Raw genomic sequence first — 9,923 nt, 5'->3', positions numbered from 1 at the left:
CGCCGCAATTTGTTAGTATTGCAAACTGTTACACTTGGAAACAGTAAACTCTTCTCTGTAACAACGTCAATCTGCAATAAAATGTTACAATCACTGTTAGCACACATTTGAGATGAGTCGTTCATATTGGCAATCTATTTATTACACGCTTCATACCGATATAAATGGGCTAACTTGAAGACGAGACAACAGTAAATTCGATTGTTTCTTAGAGCTTAGAAATCACCAATGTGTTTCATATAATGCAATTACAGGTGTGAACAATTAAATGCATGTTTTCCAAACCTTAACAGTGACGCCATATTCCATATACTGTAAAATGAGTGTAGTTGCTTGCCAAATAAAACAGCCACACGAAGTGAAGAATATCAGAGCCCATACGCAACTACCGAGATAGCTCGATGACTGGAATATTCTTGGTATTCCGTGGGTTGTAGTACTCTTCCCAAAGTTACGCGTTATCTCAATGAACGATTTCTCTTTCAAATCTTTCATACCATCACTAGATTTAAACTTGATGTCCCTCTTCTTGTTGTTTGCGAGATGTGTGTCATCCCTATCATAAATAGGCAATGCAAATTCAGTACGATCTTGCGTGTGTGTTTCACGACTTCCATAAGAATTAAATGCCCTACAGAAGAACACATGTAACGATATATAATTACTTACATACATTCATCTCATTCTATTCTAACAGTAGAATAAAGAAACAATAGAGAAACAATCATTTTTTTTGATAATGTTGGCGACCCTAAGTAATTTCAATCAATGAAGGGAGAATACATTTGCGCAATAACAATATATATACTTTTTAATTGGCACAAAGCAGCATTTCAATTCAATTCCATATAATGATGTGTTATCAAGAACCCATAATAACTTGATTTAATTAACAAATTTGCTAAACTGTTAAAAATACCCATTTATACTTCGAAACGATCAGATTCTTTATTGGCGATCCGCTCCGCTAAAATTGTCCTTAAAATCAGTCTTGTAATATCAGAGTTCAAATGACCATGCTTTTTATTTTGGCTAATTTGCACACCGACGAGAGGATCACCGGCACCGACGTTGTTACACGGTATCAATGTCCGAACGCAACTTTAGACTTTGAATGAACTGTAAATCCTGCGTTCAATCAAAGAATCTAGAAAATACAATCGCAAAACGGTCGGAAATAAAAAGTTTGTCATCTTATCGAAATCTAGGTTAAAGGTTCAACTTGCGTGAATATAGTTATTATAACCGCAAAATACGGTATAGTAATAAAGTGAATAGACTTCAGAAGATTGAATGCTCTTTGCGAACTTCGTATGTGAGACTTCGTATGTTTTAGTTATAAACCGACGTTAGCTTCACGTTCATGTCCTACCATGGCAAAAGTCGAAAATATGTTTGTTTTTGAGCAAAGCGTATCGTCAACCAGCCTACCGGCTTGTAATTACTATGTCAGTCACTGTGCAAATTGAGAAAATTAGTATTCAACTGTTATGCAAGGTCGGCGTAATGGCTTTAAGCCGAAGTCTTAAATGGCCTACGGACAGCAAATATTCTTTATTGAAAGCTGACAAGTTACAGTCATATAGTTGATAAGGGTTTGATGTCTTGTGATGTCTCGTCTCATTATCGCGTGATAGAGAAGCAGTCTATTTTTGGAAATGTTTATTAGTCAAACAAGACAAATGGGCTGTGCACAATGATTCGTTTGTTCTTGCTAAAATTTAATAGGCATATATATATATATAGTGGTGTCATATATCGAGTGTTTTGTGTTTTACTATCAATCAATTATGAACATGCTGTTAAAGAGGCAATTCGTCGGTTCAGGTTGCCGCATTAGAATAATCAAACAAAAACTCACTAGTTTGTAAATGGTTGTTTTAGTTTTAGCAGTAACTTGCAAATGCATTTTACCATATACTCCGCTTATGGGGACCTGAAGACCATCTTGTTTTTATGTAAAATAAACATACAACGTCTGAAATTACAAACTGTTAACAGGAAGTTCATTAATAATGTAATTAAATGTTAAAGTATTTGTGTTTATGGTACAACTTTATTTTATTTTAATATTAATCACAACATGATTAATGAGTTATTTATGATGAGTTATTCATGCAAATTCTTGGTTGTGTTAAATATAACTTGTAACAGTAGGCATTGTGCGTTGAATATTATTGGTATACAACATATTGCTTTATCCTAAACGACATATTGTATCCGTTGATGTTTTTGATGCATTCTCGGACTTCATTGTTACTAAGGTGACATACACATTGTGCATATTATTTAGAGTAACAACGCTATAGAGTGAACTATCATTGTTGTAAACGTCACGATATTCACATTACACGACATTATTGGCATGATCGTTTGAACATTACGCCGTGAAAAACAAATTGTGAGACAGTTTTTATCACTGCAATGTGAGAATTTCAGTGTAACAAAAGTTACTCGAATAGTGCAATGACATTAATATAATGCCGATTGAAAGTTTATTTTGAATAAATGTAGGAAAGAAAGGTAATATTTTGACGGAAGCGCTTAGACGTCACGCCTGATCAGCATAAATTAGCTTTTGAATATTTTAAGCTAGTTCTGTGAAATTGCGATTTTTCTCTCTGACACCGGAATTGGTCATGTAATACCTGACTCATGGCTTCTTGCGATGTAATAGTATAATACAGAGTCCACTCTTGCTCTTGTGATAATCTCATGTAATCTATTATCCGCATTTAATATTGAAATGGGAAACCAATCTGACATTTCATTATAACACACATTTGTATGCGACGATTACGTCATATATTCACCCTAGAATCGAATCGTTGGTTTACCTTTCCGGCACATGTTGAAAGTTGAAATAAACATAATTACATATATTCAGTTCGGGTCAACTGCCCGCTCTTGAAAAAAAATTAATATAGAATTGTGAAAAACCCAACAACAACATATTATCTTTGACAAGGAAGTTCCTAATAACATTAAAATGTGGCGAATCATTGTTGAGTGCAGTATTAATTTGTCACTGAATGTAAATTTAAAGTGCAAAATTAATCGATACTGCGTAGAAAACGTCATCACCCAACGGAAACTATTAATGAATTGTGTTTAATTGTAACGTGTTTGGGTTGGATATTATAAAAAGTGATTTATTAAAGTGATTATGAAAAAAAAGCAGTCTCGAGGAAATCAATTAAACTGGAATCGTTTTTAACTGAGTCCATCGCCGACAGGAGAGAATGTGAACATATTTGCATAATAACTATTTAGCCGCCAGCCACATACACAATACGCGGTTGGTAAAACAAATTAACGAAATATATAAGTGCCTGTTGAAAGGAGCATTCGACAAAACGTCATATATTATGCAAAGTGAAATTGTGTGGTTGGAAAACAACGAAGCAAATGGCTTTTTACGAGTATGTTACATTACACATTACATAACGTTATCATGACATCACACTATTTGAAATGGTACATACAATGTGCATTGTATATTTATTGCTTAAGTTCAAAAATGACTAAATAGTGACACTATAATTGTTGTATATACTCGAATATTATCAATAATTATCACGGCACGTTTTGTACGAAGAAAACCTGAAATGACTGTTCTGACAAAATTAGGAATTCCCGTAAGAAAATGCACATTTCGGGAAATATAAATCGTATGTTTTCTTACTGTAAATCTGCTGCGTCGAGGGTGCGCCATTGTAAACCTTTATTGTCAGTCATTATCGCATCTTATACCACACAATCGTAATACAATTTTACTTCAGATCTGTAGAAAAAAAAATGTGAATTAATTATAGCGTCATGATTAGTGAATTCCGATTGTTCGTCAATTGTTTTCATAATATTTAATCCAACAAATATATTTGTTTCCAATAAATGAGTAAACACATGGTGATTTGTCATGTACCATTTTGTATGTTAACAGCATGCAAATAGTTAGAAAATGATTGTTATTATTCGACTTAAGTTCAATTTGCAAGCTGTCTATCAGTACATCGTATCCCATGTGTGTACTACAAATGTCATGGTGGAAAAAAAAGTTGTAGACAAAACAAAAAGAACGGCTTATTGCCATTTTAACACAAAGAACTTCTTATATTGATGGCGACATGTAATATGACAAACCATGGCAACCCATATAAATGCAAAACACGCAGTAACCTAACAATGCAAACCTTCACTCATGGTGCATGCATACATATGTATTCGCATATCTCGATTACAATTGAATATTTGTTCAGTACTACGTAATCCAGGCAATAATATATATACACTACTATCTCCTCTTAAGTAAAAACCATATGAAGGACTTTCTTGCACATTATGAATTCATTATAGTTATCCACTTCATCACATGATGATGGTCGATACAGTTTCACAACAAAAATGAGAATGTCGTCATTGTTTGTAAACTGGGAGACTAGTTTAATATAAACGTCTTTTTTGAGAAAATTGTATGATATGTTTAAATTACACAGTTAACATAAAGGTTTTAACAAGAAAAAGTAAATTGTGAAACATTGTAATTTGTTGAAATAATGTATAATGGTGTGGTTGCAGAAAAAACAGCATCTTTCACAAATTTAAATAAAGTCATCCGAACGTTTCACGATGGTATTCACGTCCTAAAACCTTGCGATACATGTGTAGCGCAAGGTTTCACCTTTTCTCGCGTGAAACGCATCCGCGTTAACTTCGAGTTAACAACGTGGAAACGACCATACACCAGTATATTCGAACTCGTTACCTTATATTCTATGATTTCGCACAGAGATTCAAGTAGTTATAGTTGATACATATGAGAAAATGAATACCAAGCTGGATGTGCTATTTTGAATCAGAATCTTTAAGATAAAGCAATGTATTCAACATTGGAACATTGCCATTGTAATCAACTAATTGTTCTATTTGTCCGGTTATAAAATATGCGAATAAAAAATATCCCGATTTGCTATTTACTGTATTGTTTCTTTCCGTGTCTTTTCATGTTTCATCACTGTTGATCCATGCTCGACAATTTCTTAAAACGCGTTATATTACAGTTTCATACATTTCAACTACAACATAACAACAGTAAGAGTCAACATTTCCATGTATTAAGCTGTTTTATACATTAATACATCGTAATATATTATATTTGTAACATTGTTACACGCAAACTGAATTTACGTCATATCTATTTTACATATAGGAATTGAAACACAATATTTAAGAGCACTTTATTACATGGTAATAAGAGTGCTCTCCCCAAAGCGTCATATCTATCGTATTAAAATATGCATTCAATGTTACAGTATTGATTATTCAGTCAAATTTAATACAATAAATTCATTTAATTTTGTTGTCACAGATTCGATTTCAAACAAGCTATATATATATAAATCGATTCTAAACAATTTCACAGGATAACAAATAATGGCTTATAATGTCCCAATCAAATACGATACTCATACCAATATTTAATGAACATTACATGAATGCAGTTTTTTTATCATGTTATGTGAGCAAAGACAATTCATAGTAAAATGTTAGCAAGATATTCAGTCCTTACAAACATAACCTTGGAAGAAATACTCAATTCCTTTGTGTAAACATTTGAGCATCCATTCAAGTATGTAAAGCATTAAATTACAAATGTATTAATATATAATTCAGTGTTACCAGGTCATTTTATCCACGCGAGAAGGTAACAACATGAATATTATCATAAGCAGCAATGGCTGTAACCAAGGAGGGAGCTGAAATTGCAAAATTAATTGTCAGATGACTTCGAGTGATCACGAAGACAACCTTGCTCGTTCTTTGTATGTTCCTGTCGCCATTCGAATTAGTTTAAATAATAAATATATGTGTTAATCCGAACCATTTGCCGCTAGTTACCATGGAAAGCAATTAACTTTGACTTGAAATCCGTGTTCGTGATATATTAAGTTTCTACAGAACAAACCAGTGGTGAGTATTGTCTGACATTATTAAATATTTTAATTATAATGACCAGTCTGTCTGAGGCATTTGACAAGTAGTGACACTGACAACAAGAACTAGTAAATACAGTGAATAGTGACTGGTGAATAATGATTTGAAATGTCAGACAAAGGTGACATTTTATTTGACTTAGATAATATTTGCAATCATGCAAATTAACAGCAGCAAATGTGTGCTGTTTCACCGAACTGTTTGTTGACCAATGCTTTTAGTTACAATGGATAAACACATGTATATAATTATTGGTTATTATTTTTTCTCTTATAGAAAACATACATAACCTGCTAAAACATGTATCACCCATAAAACGTGAAAGCATCGTAGTATAAAAATTTACGAATAAACATATTTTATATTTTTTAAACATTAATGCCCTCGGATATACTCGATTCAGATTTAAAATAAACAAAAAAACAGTAGCGGTAACAGTTTTGGTATGAGCCCTTATCCAGTGCGTGTAAACAGACGGACAATATTCATCTGTATTCCACTATTTACGCTATCGGTATACAGCAAATTATAATTCTTGAGTGAACATCATAATGACCTATGTAACTAAAACATTTTTGCTGTTACAGAGGTCATTCAGGATTAAAAATTGTAAAAAGTAGAAGGGTAGAGAGAAAAAGACGAGTATAATCGTATTTTTAATTCACATATGATATTCCAACTCACTGTAGAACATACAGTTTATAACTTAGTGTAAACATCCAACTTATGCAATTCACTGATCACACACATAAATGTAAATATACGTATACATGACGAAAGACGAGCGCGCAGACAGTGGTAGTTAATTCACGAACATATAAACACTTACAAATTTCATTGAATTTAAAAAATCTCTAAAAAATATAATCGGGCGTGAACAAACTAATTGTATACTTTGTACAATATCAAGGCACCTCTCGTCAACAATGATATATTGTTCAGTGAAAACGTGCATGATAAATCGCCAATGGCCCGACAATAAACACAACAGCGGCTACTCGTGTAAAACTAATTAAATTGTATACAATGTTAAAAAAACAAGTTACATTTTGATTTGGTACATATTACATTACTTTTGTCATTATGTAATAAAATATTGACTTATTTGTGTTATTAAAACAAGCTACAGTTTGGTATTTGGTCAACAAACAATTTATTGTAAACACTGAATCTGAAAGCTGTTCTTCCAATTGGATTAATAAAATATTCACGCAAATTAAGCAGCTGACTTATACGCAATTGTCATAGTTTTAAATATTACATTCAAGGAATAAATACTCCATAATAGTAGTAGAAAACATTGCAACTATTAAGCAAGTCAACGACAGCTGGGACAATTTAAATCTGTCACCTGCCATTCAAATCTGACTTCTACATTGATTTCTATTCACATATATAATGAGTATACGATGGATATTTTAATTTATTTTACATGTACTTCATTACAATAATTATTGGGGTAGGTTATTCCTGGTACAAAATGGACAGAAATATCGGTCTACAAAATTCGAGAAAATTGAGATATCACAAAAAACGTGCCACTAGAATACAATGTGTTTGTTAGATTTATCAATTTATTCAATGTCTTACCGATAACAATAAATATGTATTGGTGCATTGTAACTATGCAATTGTCTTTGTGAATTTTGCCTGGAAAGCTAATATTATTCACTGGGTTTACATTGTTTAAATAGATGTTTTGTGGGTTTTCCCGAAAGTATAATGAATTTATGGTTTTTTTAATTATACAATTATGCAATCATTTAATTAATTGGTGATTTGCCGTTCACTGCGTGAAATCGCGTATTGCATAAAACTAAAGGTGCGGACCGAACGTCTGTTGCAAAAATCGAATAATTTTATCATGAACCTGCATTCGTCCTATAGCTCAATGTCAAAATGGCGATCTTTCAGAGGAAAATATTGCTTTGAGACATAATTGAGACTTCGACATAATTGGCTATCATTGAATGTGGAAATATCGTACTATGTTTTGACGCCACTACAACACCTTTGTTTGTCCTGTTGTCACCTTCAATTTCACGCGGGATCTCGCATTGAACAGAAAATTGTCTATTAATTGGCTTTGAACCATATCACTTGGTTGTTTATTCAATACGTGGCGAAGTATGCCATTTGGCAAATTGTTGCATTTCACAATATGTTAACCGAAATTTCAAGGTTAACGCTATTCAAAGTTAACTTTAGTTTGCGATAAACATTGCCCGATAACAGCGATACTCGATGATTGTTCGAAGACATTCAACCAAGGACATGTGTTCATTCATCATCGAGGCTGTTGAACGTCAAGATAATTATGCTTCGACGCATTAAATATTGAAATTGGAAAATTAAATTTGAGCAAAAAAATATATTGAATTGACAATAATACAATAGCATAGTTTAAATTGTTTCTGTGCATATTTACGAAAGTACAGCCAAAGATAGAAACCAATTATATATTTTCATTTTTCAAAAAATAAAAGAACTTATCAGATGGGTTCAAATACACTATTTGTTGATAACAAAATGTATTCATTGTCTTTTACCTTTTACAATTTTCTTCAATGTAGTCAATGAAGCAACTATTGTCAAGGGAGCACGCCATTTTAATGTTATATTTAATAAAGTGTTATTGGGGTCTTTCCACTGCTATATAAAATATGTTTTGAACTGAACTTGAGGAATTATGTTCATTTCGGCTTCCTATTTGGGTTGTTCTAATATCATTTTCTAACGCTTTTGAGTAGTGTTCTAATGAAACAAGATTTGCAACGATATACCTCTGTTTCAAATTAGTACAAACAGCAGTTATTTGAAAGGAGGATGAGTCCGGAACAAATTTTTAAATATTTCCCGATGCCATCAAATAGTTCACACAATATCAATAGTCACAATCCTTCAACAAAGCTATAGAAATAACGATCTCAAAATGTTAACGAGCACACCTCAACAATATTAAAGAAGAATTACTGATTGGCGTAAGCGACATTCATGTTCAAATATAAATTTATACGCTAGAATATATTATTCGTTTTATCGTCAACGCGTATTGCCATTCTTTGCCTACCTTTACAGTTGAGATGACAGCACGAGATTACGGCACACATTCACAGTATGATACGGGATATAAATGAAAACGCCCAGTTCTGACCACCGTGTGTTTCTAAATTGTTACTCAAGGTCCGACCCCACAAGGAAAGTTAATATCTGCAAATACTTATCCTGTGTTAGCTCCCTGTTGCCACCGAGGCAATGTACGACGAGTTTACGGCAGGCCACAGTGTTAGAAATCAAATAGATGGGGAGGAATGGAGTCGAGAGCGGACTGTTCCAATGAGTCCGTAGGTGGACGAGCTAGGAGGCAACAATACATTCTAAAAATAAAATTAATTAAAATAAACGATTGCTCTGATGCACCGACTTGTTGGATTGCTTACGGATAATTATCACCACACATTCATTAACTGTTGGTGTATATTACAATGTCTGATGTAATGTCATCATTTCTATCGTTCCATCCCAGTCGTCTAAGGACGTCCTGCAAGGAACTTTCTGATTGGTTCAATAATGCCACTAACGCAACAGAGTTGGCTTATGTGATGATGCACACTGTAACTACAGAATAATGTACGGCATCTGTTCATATTTTTTAATGAAATATATACGTATTTCAATATTACAAATGAAATAAAAACGAGAGTAAAAAAAATATTGTCTGAAGAATGGACTAATTTATGTTTTTATAAAAACTGATAACAAATTACAGCTAATTTCGTATGAGATGGTTTACTAAGGGGTTCAGTGTGACGAGCTGGTAATTGCAAGGGGTTCAATAGAAAGAAGTGGCATGAAAAGAAGTGTATTATAACGAGGTGGGTTCAGTATAAAGAGGTTGCATATTAAGGTGTTATAACGAGGTGGTATAT

At 33.0% G+C, this 9,923-nt stretch overlaps 1 long non-coding RNA gene across 1 annotated transcript; it reads right to left on the bottom strand.

The window, feature by feature from the left end:
- Window positions 1-544: 544 nt before the first annotated feature.
- On the bottom strand, window positions 545-9,259 carry LOC146742214 (uncharacterized). Its single transcript, XR_014929834.1, has 3 exons — window positions 9,065-9,259; window positions 3,686-3,784; window positions 545-631 (listed from the first exon to the last, which is right to left on the bottom strand). It is a non-coding gene; the product is annotated as an uncharacterized LOC146742214 (long non-coding RNA).
- Window positions 9,260-9,923: the final 664 nt, after the last annotated feature.

This window comes from Saccoglossus kowalevskii, chromosome 6, assembly GCF_978046115.1.
Source record: "Saccoglossus kowalevskii chromosome 6, keSacKowa6.1, whole genome shotgun sequence".
In the NCBI taxonomy this organism is placed as follows: Eukaryota; Metazoa; Hemichordata; class Enteropneusta; family Harrimaniidae; genus Saccoglossus; species Saccoglossus kowalevskii.
The sequence above is the reverse complement of the archived record's forward strand: the minus strand, read 5'-3'. Positions and strand labels throughout refer to the sequence as shown.